Source organism: Podarcis muralis, chromosome 6 (assembly GCF_964188315.1).
Source record: "Podarcis muralis chromosome 6, rPodMur119.hap1.1, whole genome shotgun sequence".
Classification (NCBI taxonomy): Eukaryota; Metazoa; Chordata; class Lepidosauria; order Squamata; family Lacertidae; genus Podarcis; species Podarcis muralis.
In genome coordinates, this window is record NC_135660.1 from 33,965,668 (window position 1) to 33,979,928 (window position 14,261).

General features: G+C 42.1%; 1 protein-coding gene across 2 annotated transcripts in view; it reads left to right on the plus strand.

The window, feature by feature from the left end:
* Positions 1-1,184: 1,184 nt before the first annotated feature.
* The window catches only part of CAB39 (calcium binding protein 39), a 47,885-nt gene continuing 34,808 nt past the window's right edge, over positions 1,185-14,261 (plus strand). The window contains exon 1 of one of the 2 annotated variants that reach the window (XM_028731006.2): positions 1,185-1,466. The gene's annotated coding sequence lies outside the window, so the exon portion shown is untranslated. Of the gene's footprint in view, positions 1,467-1,991; positions 2,127-14,261 lie in introns of those variants that run through there. The other variant, XM_028731007.2, reaches the window with a different exon arrangement.

The window sequence follows — 14,261 nt, forward strand, 5'->3', positions numbered from 1 at the left end:
TTATGTGAGCTTCAGCAGGTTTTTAAGCCCCTGTTCATTTCCCCCAAGCCTCTTTCGATTGTACCACACCTGTTCTTACATTCTGTGTGCTGGATAGCTTTTCAGAGACTGGAAGGCATTATGTTAGAACCGTCACTGCCTCAGGCACACAACTTAAAACTTCTGACCGAACAGGTTTCTGCAGCATTACTAAACCTGTAAAACAGATTTGTCCAGAGACCATAGATGGATAGAAATACGGGCGTACCATTGGTGAACATAGGGCTATCATTCTACTTTAAGTATCTGGAAACTCACCAGCCTCGTCCTTTCAGTCTTGGATTGAAGGAAAACCTCTCCCAAGTCACAAAGTGTATCTACTCTTTCCTGCAACTGAATGCACATTTGACCTGGGAGTAAGACACTTCGAACGCAGTAGGGTTTACTTTCGCATTGGAGCAGACTGTACACACCGGGGGAAATGCTCTTTATATATGCTCAGAGGCCCTGCTATTTATTTCCAAACAGGATGACGGGTTGAGATGTGTCACTAAAAATTGCTGCTGAATTTCCAGGGTCTGCTGCTGCTTTCTGAATTTTTATTGCAGATACGATTTAACAGTTAAAGCATTGCTAATCGCTGATTAGAGACTAAGGTGTTAAGCCCGTACAGAAACTGTTCAATAAAGCCGTGTTCGGTGAGGGAGAGTTCTTTCGACTACGTAAACGCTAAGAATTTTGAAATCTGACGAAATCCCACCTAATCCAGCATTCTTTGCAAAGAGCGCTAGCAAGCACCAGGTAGAGCATCGTAAACTGTTCAGCGATCTCACGGTGACCCTAGAGCATGTGCAGATTTTAATCTCGCATACAACATGTATCTTTGGGGATATTATTATAATTATTAGGTCAAGAGCCTGGAAAGGCTTTCACATAGCTTAACCACGCCCTACGATGGAAAGGCCGCGCGCCCCTCCCCCGGCGTCTGCCCATGCTCAGAGGCATTCCTTTCGCCCATTGTCCCCGATCTCCTTCGCGTTCCGAGAACATTGGCCGGCGTTGAAGGGCGCCTGGCAGGCCCGAGGGCTGCTGCGTCGGCTGCGCGGATCCCGCCAGGCCGCAGGGGGCAGCCGCGAGTCGCCTGCCGAGCTGGGCGCGGGGCTTTCTCCTGCTCCGCCGCAGCTGCTCGTCGGGTCAGTAGTATCCGCCGCCGGGCTGGGAAGGGAAGAGGAGAGCGAGAGCGAGAGAGCAGGGAAAGGAAGAGCAGGGGCCGCTGCGCAGCCAGGACCGCGGGGCGGGGGAGGGGCCAGCCAGGCCGACACCGAGCGAGCCGAAGGCCGTAGGCGAACCCAGCCGGGGAGAGGAGCGCCGGCCGAGGCCCACACCGAGAGCCGCCGCCGCAGCACCACCACGACGCCGACTGGGTGGGGGTAGCCGCCGCCGCCGCCTGCCTGCCTGCCAGCCACCCGGCCCGCCTCGGAGCGAAGGTACTGCCGGGGCCTTGAGGAGGCCTTTCCGTGTTGCGGCGCCTGAGGAGGCCTTTCCGAGGGAGCCTTGGCGCTTCGGCTTCCCGGGCGCGGGAGGCGTTGGCGGCCAGGAGGAGGAGGTGGGGGGGTCCTCTGCCTGTGGAGCTCGGGCCCCGGGGCCCTTGAGGCCTCCTCGGGCCCCGCTGGGTGGCTGCGGCCGCTTGACCCTCAGGGTGTGTCCTCGGGATGCCTCGACACGGGTTCGGCGGCCCCTGACGTGCCCTGCTGGATGGAGGCGGATTTCTTCCCCTCTCCGCCCCGCCTTCTTCCTCTCTCCTTTATTATACCTTCCGCGCCCGCGGCTGAAGTGCGCGGCTACAGCCGACCTTTGTGACTGTAGCCGCGGAGCCGGGAGTCGGTTAGGGGAGGGAGGTCGGGGGTGGGAAGCGAAGGGGTCCCTGCGAGGCGCCTTGGCAGCTCCTGCTCGGGGGGGCGGCATTGTTGTCCTTGTGGGGCTCCAGGAAAACTTTCCTTCGCCTTGGGGATCTTCCGTCGGCGTTGGGAGAGGGAGGAAAGGAGGGACCTCCTCGAATCCGGAACTGCTGCTAGTTCGTTCTCTTTCTTTCTTATTTTTTTAAAGGCAGCCTTTTGGGGCTTTGAGCGGCCAGAGCCAGTCGTCAGGTTAGTTAAGCCGGTTTCTTGGTGGTGCAGGAATGAAAGCGTATTTGCTTTTCTCTTGCAAAATTGCCCTGTACGCAAAGGGCCCCGGTTTGCGTTCATGCAGCTACTACATAAATCAATCTAGCGCTTCTTGGTTGCTAGGTTGTTTTAATAAATAGCGTAGATGAGTAGGCCTGTGCCTATTTTTTTAAAGCCGGAATATCGCAGTAGTAAATAATGAGATTGAGGGTGAATCACAAGGTTCTTTGTATACAGCAATTATCCTTCCTCTGGTAAACTGATTTGCCCAGGTCTAATGCATCCCTCTTGAAAACTCGGACAAAAGGTGCTAGCTGCTCTGCAAAAAATATGTACCTATATGTATCCTGTACATACAGGGTGTTTCTTTTTAAAGATCTTTTTTTTTTTTAGTTTTGCACAGAGTGATATTTTTTATCTGTTTTGCTGTTTGTAAACCTGGAGTTTCTGAAAATATACTGCTAAGTAACATTGGGTCTAAAGTCCCATATAAGATTTGTTTCTGGAGAAAATGCAGCTACTTTAGACAACATTTCTGTTCCAAATGGTAATAAGAGAAATGAACCAATATGATGGACAGAAGTAGTATTTTAGGTTGGCATGTTCATAATCTGGTCTACAGCCAAATTGGTTTAAAGTACTTGGGTCAACCGATTCCATTTTATAGAAGAGTGCTCTGGATTGGGTTGTACTATAAAATTTTAAAGACGTAAAATGCTCTTGTGGAAAAGTGTGAAACATCAGATGCCTCCCCATTAGGTCACCTGTGGCTTTGGAATATGTTTCCTCTTTCGTTTTAAAGTGCATGAATCAACTTAAGAGTATAAACATGACTCAAACTCTCTAGCCCAGGTATCATCAACCTTTTCAGTTCCAGGGTCTGCTTTTAACATATGCATGCATTTGGGGACCTATTAATCTTTTACCATATATTTGCATGGTAGCAGTGCTCCTGTTGTGACCCACATTGGATTAGGTCCCAGTCCACTGGTGGGTCCTGACCCACCAGTTGAAGACCAGTGCTGCAGACCCTCAAAAGTGACCATAAGGCCCAGGAGTTGGGGACATTTTTTTGATACTGGCTGAGGGTCCAGCATGACAAATAATTGCACCTAGTAGTAATGAGGGACTGATAACAAGGGCCTCCAGTGCAAGACGAAGGTGAATGAGGAGTGGAATTATGTGGTTGCAAGCAATTTAGCTTGTTGAATGTGCATTATAATTACTTGGGGAGTGGACAAAAGCATTTCCAACACTGGGCTCTCATACATTTTTATCAATCAAGCTTATATACTGGTTTATATTTATAGTAGAATAATGTTTTTTTTATAATCCAGTTAATGATGGGATTCATGCTCTGGAGAAAATTTAACTGAATTGTTGAGGAAATTGTTGCTTTTGGCTCTTTTAAAAAAAACCTAAATTACTAATTTCTTTAATCTGTGGAATTTTAACAGAAGAGAACAGTTTCTGCACAGACAGATCAGTTGTTATAAACAGGTATATTTGAAACCACCTGTTTTTTTAACACAGTCCTATTAAGTTGTCCATAGCAGCTGCTGAGAATAGTAGCCTTAAATTTGACTCTGCTGAAATAATTTTATCAGGAACATCTTTTATACTTGGTTGAGGTTCATGTTGTCAGTCTTTGGGAAGAACACAATGTAATATTGTAGCTTTGGAATATAGGCTCCTAGTGTTACATTTATGGGTTCCATTTCTGCACAGAGTTAGGTGCTTAAATTTCTTTGACTCTTCAGCAAGATTCAGGCGAATCCGTAGGATAGTAACTTTGTGAATTATAGAACCACATAACAGTTGCTTGTTATTATTGAAGATGAATTTTGTCATTGATTTTTTTGTAGTGTTTGTCTGGCAGAACAAGTAGGTGTTTCTCCTATGGCACAAAGTGATTATATTATAAATCAGTCAATTGGCATAGTTTTTTGCATCTCTAGTTGTAATGTTTCCCAATAGTGATAATAATAATAATAATAATGTAATTGTGGTATTTGAGTACAGATCCTGAAATGTTAAAGTGATGTCTGTCTGACGCGTTCAGTAAGTTCTCAAATTTGCTAAGTGGAAATAAAAAACATCCAACATTATGTTCCTTTAACATTGGCTGGGATCTGTAGATCCCTATGTGTACACCCCTCTAGCCTCATGGAAAGCTGTTCTGGATAATGTGATGACCTTTTGGTGCAACATTTCAGGGGATATGAATGGCTGCCACTAGAAGGGGATAGCCTTAGGATCTCAACCATTATTTGTTCTGTTTCTGTACATGTCTGTTTTCCAATATACACAAATTATAAAGTGAACAACAGTTAAATGTTGTGCTTTGTTCAAAAGAAGTTTAACCTATATGTTCATTGGTTATTCCTGTGTTACATGAAAATATGGTTTCTTAAGAGTGTTTTTCTTATTATCACTTTCAAACCCAGGGCTACACCTTCTGTGAAGTTATGTCAAGAATGCCCCACCTCTGAAATGTCTAGATTCCTAATGTGTTTCATTGAAAGTGGAAAGGCAGCTATTTTTCACATTATAAAATGGCTTACATTTTTAATGTTGGGTCCCTATTAAATTGTGCTAATAAAACTATTGCTTTACCTTTAAACTGTATAATAATTTCTGTTTTAGTTCTTTAAGAATCCCAGTAGCATCCTCACAAGCTTATTCATGATTCAAACATTACTACTGATTAAAAGGAGTAGCAAGGTTTGATTTTGTATGACATTATAAACTTGCTCAAGGGCTCTGGAAGATTCAAGTCCTGTGACAAATCAATTCTAATTTCAAGTCACATTGAAACTAGATCTCATTGATGTTGAGAGTACATGCTACTGCTGCAGGTATTAGTAATGATGGTTCATTACTTTAGGTTTTGTGGCATGGTAGGGAAACACAAATCACATTTTTCAACAGAGAGAGATACCAGTATGGTTAAGATTGTATGATCAACTTTCCTTCAACCAAAGCAGTGTTATAAACTCAGGTACTGTATATAAGCTAGGCACTAAAAGGCTCCTTAAATAAAGGCTACATTTGCCAAAATGGAATGTCTAGTTGCCATTTGGGGGCAAGGCAGCTCTAAAGTTGTATTTTTCAATATGACTTTTTGGTTCCTGAAATTCATTCTGATTGTGCAGATAAAACTATAACTGATAGAATTCTATAGGATGTGATATTAGTGTGTGAAAACAGTCAAGGTCCAATGATCCCCAGGCATGCATATCCAGGTGGTGGTGTCAGGTGCCATCCTGGCGCTCAGGCATCTTCATTTGGTCACAAGTGGTCAGTAAGCCAGGTGCAAAATTATCCTGGCTCATTTCTAGCACTGATGCAGAGAACATCACCACTGAGGATTGTGGCACTTTAAAGACTAATAGTCACATCCTATGTTAGCTGCCCACAACCAAAATGGACTTCTGCTGGTGCAGGACTTCCCTGTAGTCTCTCTCCCCCCCCCCCATCTACTCTTAGGGGACTCACTGGAGCAGATATGGGGAGGGTCTCGGAAGCAAAGAGGGAATTTTGTTTCATGAGCACTTGTTTGCTTATTGAACGTTGGCTGTCACTCTAAAACAGTATTGAAGAACTTGGTGCCTTGCAGATGTTTTGAACTGCAACTTTTACTAGCCCCATCCAGTATGGTTCTGCTGGCTAAGACTGATGGGAGTTGTAGTTCAAAACATACCTGGATGGCCATGTCCCACCCCAGGCATAAGCAAACTCTGCCCTCCAGATGTTTTGGGACTACAGCTCCCACCATCCCTAGCTAACAGGACCAGTGGTCGGGGATGATGGGAATTGTAGTCTCAAAACATCTGGAGGGCTGAGTTTGCCTATGCCTGTCCTACCCTAACAGATTCATTGTGGCATCGGATCAGATGACATATGATGCAGTGTCACAAGGCTGTTTTTGCTCCCGTAGCTGAACACTGATACCTCTCAGGATTTTTTTCCAGAAAATAGCTGTCCTGAGTTGTATGTGTGTGTGTTTTCTTCTTTGCTTATGTTCCCACTTGTTAGTGTTGTAACAAGATTAATAATTGTAGAAGAGCCAGAAATAACCTGCTGCTGTGCAGTAATTCTTTGATTTGTCTTTTAAGGGGGGGGGGAGCTTTAAAAAGAAAATCAAAGATAGCAACATTTAGAACTTGTTTTAAAAACAGCACACATCTTTTGTTCAGGAAATAATTGCAGAATAAATAAAGCTGTCTTAAGTAGTTAGTAATGAATTCACTCATTGCTATTTTTCACAACTACTTAAGATACTTAAGCTGCTCCTTCTTAGAATCGGGCAACATTTGCTGCATCTATAAATAAGCGTGTTGAATACAATATGGCAAGTGCAGCCCTAGCACTAGGCCGCAGAGTATGAAGTTACAGGCAGACACACCAGTGCAAATGTTTAGGATATAGTTGCCAGTTTCCCTAACCATCCTTAAATAATTTTAAGACAGTCTTACTATGAATAGCACCACTCACTCCTTTTAGTAATTTCGTTTAAAACATCCATTGTGACTCCCTATCTCCTAGAAGGAGATTTTAAGCTTGGCAGTAGAATATCTTACTTGATTGCATAGAGCTGGCTGATGCAAGGTGTGCCATACTATTGTTGCTCTCTGGTTTATAACTGTAAAACGCAGATGTGCATGCAAAGTTTAAAATTGCCTCTGAATTCCTTGGGGCATGTCCTCAAACAGAACAGTTTTGAAAAGTTCCTCTCTAATTAGATTTCAAACTCAGTGTTTGACCTTGTATAATCTTGTTGTTGCACCAGAATGGATGAGGGTGTGGGTAGATTAATGTGCTGCACGTGCAGCATGCTTAAATTTATTAATAAAAAGAAATTTCCCTTGAGTGGGAAAGAGGCTGGCATTTATACCACAATAAAAGCGGAATGTGAAAAAGAATATAGGAAGTTGAGTTGGAAATGGCAAGTTATTTAATTTTTTAAAATTCATAGGTTGGAGCCTAAGAATTGCTCACCTGCATCTTCTGGAAAGCCACTCTGTAAGAGCCAAGGGATGGTATTAAATATATGGAGGGGGTATATCTGGAAGTTTGAAACCACCATTCATTAAGTGCTAACAAAATTGTTGCTCTTTTATGCAATCAACCCTTAGGATATTACTGAATTTTGGCATTTCGGTCCTGGATGTGCTTATTGAAATGTTTGAGCAAGCACATTTAGGGCTGTTTTACAATCTGAACCTCGGAGTCACTGCAGTAATGTAAGTTTGGGACTAGTAGTGCTATGTTGTAGTAGCTAACAGATGTGCCCTGTGTAAGAAGAGCAAAAGGATGGGACTTTGCCACAGTTCCAGCAATATCCATAAAAACTAATATAGGTGCTGTTGGTTAAGACTGGAAACAATTCAAATTACAGCCAACTATGTGAGTCCAGCCCTTTGTGAACTATTAAAATGGGACAGAGCAATGCAGGATAGATTCCCATTTGCATAGGATGCTATTATAAATATATCAGGAGTAAGCTATGTTTTTGCTGTCACAGAGGCACATAACACATTCTGTGGGTGACAAAGGCTGGCTCAGGTGCTCTGAATTTCAGCACATTGCCATTCAGTAATTAATAGTGTGTTACAGGGGACACGTGAATTGAATCATTGTACAGTGGTACCTCGGGTTACATACACTTCAGGTTACATACGCTTCAGGTTACAGACTCTGCTAACCCAGAAATAGTGCTTCAGGTTAAGAACTTTGCTTCAGGATGAGAACAGAAATCGTGCTCAGCAGCAGCAGCAGGAGGCTCCATTAGCTAAAGTGGTGCTTCAGGTTAAGAACAGTTTCAGGTTAAGAACGGACTTCTGGAACTAATTAAGTACTTAACCCGAGGTACCACTGTACAATACAAATATATATATTTACTTTCTCTTTTAAATCCTTATATTTAAATTTTTGTTCCATGACTTGTAGTACATTATTTTAAAGCTAGTATTATGCATTGTGATATGAATATAATTTTAGTACAAGCAACTCCCATTGTTCACACCTTCAAAGAATGTGTGACTGCACATGTGCGCATTGCCACATTTGCCTGTGTATCAGTTCATTGAAATATGTTGCATCTCATGAGCATTATCAGGCAAAGAAAATACTATTCTCTACATTTAAGTTTTGTCAGAAGAATCTCTCAACTACTCAGTGTCATGTCTAGACTAAAATTATGCAGCCCCATAAATCTTAATTGTTTTTTTTTTTATTGGACTGGCTGTTATTGACAGTTATTGGGAATAGGTTTCCTCTTTTACCCTCACTAGCCAACCGATACTTCTCTGGATTAGGTTAATACTGACTAGATCTGAAACCAAAGATTGAAGCTGGTAAGCAAATCCTGATCATTTAAGAGGGAATCTGGATAGAATTAACCAAAGTTAATGTTGCTGTAAGGGCATGGAAATGTTTTTCTTTTCCTTTCTGGAGGAGGAACGGGGGAAAGGAGCATGTGATCTAGTGGCCCATTCTAGATCCCTTAACTATGGGGCCATGCAGAGGCACACACACCAAGACATAATAATCTAGGGCTTTGGTGCTATGCATCAGTTATTAAAAAGCTAAAATGCACGATAAATGAAATATTTCACAAATGTGTATATAGTTGGTGTGCCCTCCTAGTTAGCAAATATGAACAAAATATAGTGCAGAGGTCCTATTTAACTTGTAAATCAATGTTCTTTATTATCATTACTGAAGTATAAATAGAATGCTGGACCAACATCAACATTTTAAGCTGAGGTTTTCCACTTGGTGATTTAAATCTTGATTTATATTGCTAGCTTAAATCAGTCCCCCAATGTTGTATAAATGAACAGATTCAGAATTAAGCCCAAAGGGGAGCAGCCAACTAGTTCATACAGAAATAACTACAGCAGTTTCTCAAACATATGTGATCTATTTTTGAGGCATCAAGATGTAATTTTCTCTCATACCAGTCATACCCTACTTCAGCTTTAAAATGTGAGGAAGCAGATTAAGCTTTGTAACCTACTGCATAATTTTAACAAAAACATATGTAACATTAAAAGTACTTGGGCTCTATATAAGCTAGCTAAGACTGCAATACTAAGCATAGTTTCTAAGGAGTAAACTCCACTGTGATTTACTTCTGAGCTAATATGCACAGGAATACTCTGCATAAAAAGGACCTTTTCAGTCTTTAGACACCTCTAAAAAGTTGTAACAGAAAAGTATATATTGCACCATGAAAAGCAAAATTTAACTTACTCTTTCCAGGAGGTAAAGTAATTGATGTTGAAAACAAATGTATAGATTTGGGCTGTGCCCCAATTAAAGAAATTTAATGACTTAATCTTATGGGTTTCAGCCTATTCATTGATTAAACTTGCACAAGAGTAAAACATATCTGAGGTCAGAAATAATGGAGTTGTAGGAGGCATCATCTGATATTCAGCCTTGTTAATCAGAAGTACTTTTTTAGTCTATTGAAAGACCTTTGACTAATCTTACAAATTAATCTATTAAGCATTGCAGCATCACTAATGCAGGTATGTTTTAGAACTACTGGGAGAGGAGTAGAGGGGATTCCTTTCCCCAAGAGTTCTTAACTGATTCTTAAGGCTGCTACACCTTTTTTTAAAAAAAAAAAGTCTCAAGAAGCACTCTGCACATGTGCAGAACCTTCCATTCTGAACTGCAGAAAAATTTCTTAGCAAAACAGCATTCAATTTATCTTGCACCTGAACCTGGGAAAATTCATAATTTGAACCTGGTAATTACATGGTTGATACCGTCTCTAGTCACAAGTGACTTTTTCTCTGTAGATTATTAGACTGTGGAACGGCAGCAGCACAACATAGCCAAGCCCAAGGGCCCTCCTTATCTCTGAGTGTCACAAACTTGGTCTTGCCTGTGCTACTTGTCCTGCAGGTTGGTCATTCATTCTTTGTGTCATATGACATACATCCACATTATTTTCCTGCTGTTAGAGCACTGTATCATACCATAATAAAGAATCTCTCTTGTGTGTCTTTGATGCTGTACAGGTGTTTTAAGAAATGAGGTAGATTATCTGTAGTGAAGAGAGAGACTGGGATGAGTGAAGAGATTCAGGCTGCAATCTGACCCCAATAATAAGTTCAATAGGACTTACTTTCTGGGCTGACAGGGATTGTCCTCTGAAATACAGTCATACCTCAGGTTACAGGCGTTTCAGGTTGCGCACCGCGCCGAACCCGGAAGTGCTGGAATGGGTTACTTCTGGGTTTCAATGCTCGTGCATGCGGAGAAGCGCTAAATTGCACTATGCGCAGAAGCGCCAAATTGCAACCCGAGTGTGCGCAGACACGGCGCTGGGGGTTTCGAACGTGCCTCCTGCACAGATCACGTTTACAACCTGAGCGTCCACTGTACATAAATCTTAACAGAAATGGAGAACCTTTGGACCCATCATCTCCAGCCATTGGCCTTGCTACCTGGAGCTGATGGAAGCTGTAGTCTGGAGGGCCACATATTTTGCTTCAGAATGTAATATTTTTAAAGAACCCCCCCCCCCCCAGTGGATATTGTGTTTTGATCCATTTTTACATTTTGCACTAGTATTTCTGTATACAGTACAGTGCCACTGAAAGCCTATATGGCCAGTGTAGTGGAATGCCAGTTTGCCCAGTCAAAATACTCATTTGGAAACTGCCCTGTAGTTGGTTACATGTCTGAGTGAGCCTGAGTTGTACCATATCATTGTGTTATGAGCCGTTTGAGCAACTTCTCTAATGTGTTGGTTGGCCTGGATATTGATAATATAGTAGTTCTGAATACTGAAAACTAATGACTATAGTATTCAGCTTGGCAACAGACTTGGAGCTATTGTCCACCAATTGCTCTGCTCGCCTGTATCTATTCTTCTGCTGTTACGTTCAAGACAGACAGATGCCAACAACAATGTTTTTACCTACTCCCCTCCTGAGGGGCTGTTCAAGGTGCCTGTCAAGCATGGGGTGGCAGTGGAGCCACAGTGGGGATGTCAGCACTTCTGTAACACACATGGCAATGGCTTAATTTATGGTGTCAGTAATTGTGATATCAGTGTAGATACATCTGTAGCCTAGAGTCAATTGTTTGCCATAGGTAGTGAGAAAAATGCTGAATTATAAGGCAGTGTGACATAACTAAAGCAGTGATGTGTTGTTGGGATGGCAGTGTGTATTTCTTTGCTTTGAAATGAGCAGTGTTTGCAGTTTAGACATCTGGCTCCAGGATGTCTAAGGAAGCTGAGAAATTCTGCCTCATGTCCCAAACTTGAAAGATGCACTGTGTAACTCAACGACAGGGGGTACTTTTGAAGCAACCTGTCTAATTCTGGCACATAGACTTTTAAAAATAACAAATACTTGAAACAATGTGGAATTTGTGGCATCTTCTTTGGCACCAAAGACTCCCAAGTTGTCCTTTTGCTCCCTGAACGCAGAGAAAGATCAATTTGCATTTACCTATTTAGTTGGACTCTGACCTCAGCAGTTACAAGGAAACTTTTCTTCTTGCATCCCTCCCCAACCCTGACATGTAGCTCCATTAGATCTTCATGGCACATCCATAATCTGAAAGAAAACAAACCAAAAAACTAACTCATTTTTCTTGTTTGTTTTAAGTTCTGTTTCCTTTGCCGTTACACAATAACCACTTGGGAGAATTCAAATTATTATGAAACTACATCTTGTACTTCCTTTCCACAATATTTCTGATATCAGGCATGTCAGTGGGAAACTGCCTCTTCTCTGTAGTTAATAGGGTTGGAAGAATGTTTTAGGAACTTGCAAAGTATTTCAATTTCTAGATAACTTTCCATTTTTTCTGCCCCAGGGGAGTTCGATTTCTAATTTTATTGAGGCAGTTTTACTAATATATTCTAAAAGGGATTTTGGGAATTGAAGACAGTAAGTGTTAGACCATTAATTCTACTATTTGGGGACTCTGGAATGCTTTTTCCTGTGAATGGGATAACTTGAGTAGTCATGTTATAGAAGAATCCCATTTCAAAGCTGGAATGATTTTTTTTAATGTGCACTTTCTACAGTTGATTAATGTGAATGCTTAACCTTCATTGGCCAAGTGCATCTTTGCTTTTTCTTCCAAGTGAACAACTGTTAGGTGTTAATTTGTGTTGGCCAAGGCATCTGGCACCTTCATTATGCAGCTTCTGGTGAATGCTGAAGATGCACCTTTTTGCCCTGGCTTTTGACACTTAAAGTGTATGTTTTTAGGATCCTCTGTAATTATAAGTTGTTTTAAACTGTTTTTAATGTTGTGCTTTAATGTTTTACCTGCCCTTGGACCTTGGTGTAAATGGTGGGCAATAAATTAAATAATAATAGCAGTAGTAGTAGTAGTAGTCGTCGTCTCTCACCCTAGGGTTGAGCCTCATCATGGTAGTTAGAAATTGAGAGGGGTTGGCACCCCTGCCCGCATTACTCCTCCAAGGGATGACTCCTTGGAGGTGGTGATGTGTCACCCATGGCAGGACTTACTTTTATGGGCAGATACCTGAAGAAGCTTCCTTAGACTGCCCACTGCCATGTCTCGTTCAGCAGTCAAACCAGCTTCATTTCAAACACCCAGTTCCAGGCTACATTGGCCTTAAAGTGTTTCCCAGGAGGACGAATGTCCAAAAGGGCTCCCTCAGCGCACAGTTCTTTCTGCAGCCTCTGCACACCTCTTCCAGCTGTGTAATGGGTGCTGCTAACCCAAATTGCAAGTGTAGGATGGCAGAGATAAAATATGTATATTTATAAGAATGTGCCTCATGATGATTCACAAAAAGGCTGAAGAATTTTTCATTCAGAAATTACCACACACTGCGTAACACACCTTGAGTTCACCTGACTCGATCTTCTAGATCCCCCTTGCTTCTGATCTTACTGAGTGAGACCTATGCTATGCAGCATTTGAAAGATCAGAGCTAGTTCCTTGATAGTGCTGGGAACCAAATTGGCACATGTAATTTCCGTAAGTTGAATGCTGTACTGCAAATGTCATTATCCCACAGATTACTTCCTTGTCTGCCAATATATGCTTGTGCTGCTTGTCTGTATCATATCAGTGGTGGGGTGGGTAGGGGGAGAGAAACTTAATTTACAAAAGCTTCCTGAGTTGCCTAGCGTTGATTCTTGCATGCCACAGACAAAGAAAGTGAATGGCTTTTACAGGCTGGAGCTGAATGTGTTGATTTGTCCTTACCTTGGGCATGTTGAAGCTTCTGAACAGGATGACAGCCCCGCATAGAATACACTCAGCTTCTAAGGTTACACATGTATGGTTGGTAAACTGGTTGGTGGTTGGTAAACTGGCCACATCCCTTCTTATCAGATGAAACTGATAGAATAAGTCGTGACCGTAGCTGCCACATGAGCATTAATTGGCTGTGCCAGGTCTAATCCCTTTCCCAGACTGTAAATCTGATATATCAAACAAAATGAAAGTAGTCTCTTGCTTGTTCAGGATCCAAATTGTTGCTTGTTGTTTGCTAAGGACTCTGTAAAGTATAGTAGTCTCATTTACGTACATGTCTTATGCATACATTTTTTTCTAGATCAAAAAATAACCTTCCAAAGCTGGTATTCTGTGCTTCTACCTTATAATACTTTGCTTAGCACACCACCTGCTACTGGAGATTTGGAAGATTTTGAAGGATAGGTGAGTTGAAAGCATAGAGGATATTGCTTTACAGTGGTACCTCGGTTTATGATCTTACTCTGTTCTAGAAGTCCATTCTTAAACCGAAACCGTTCAGGTGCGCTTTCCCTAATGAGGCCTCCCACTGCCAGTGCCCTTCCACCGTTAGGTTTCTGTTCTTAGACCGAGGTAAAGTTTGTAGACTGAGGTAAGCCTCCGGTTTTGCGGAAGTTTGTAACCCGAACCGTTCGTAAACAGGGCTGTTCTTAAACTGAATTACCACTGTATTTGTAAATATGGATTCCAAATGCCAAGGCTTCTGCAACAGTAGCAGTGGCAAAAACAAAGCTGCAACACGCTATACAATATTAGTAAATGCAGGTGTTATTTATTTTGTTAGAAAGAAGCCTTTTTTAAAGACACACACAGGGGCGCACATTTTGCTGCTGATGTTTG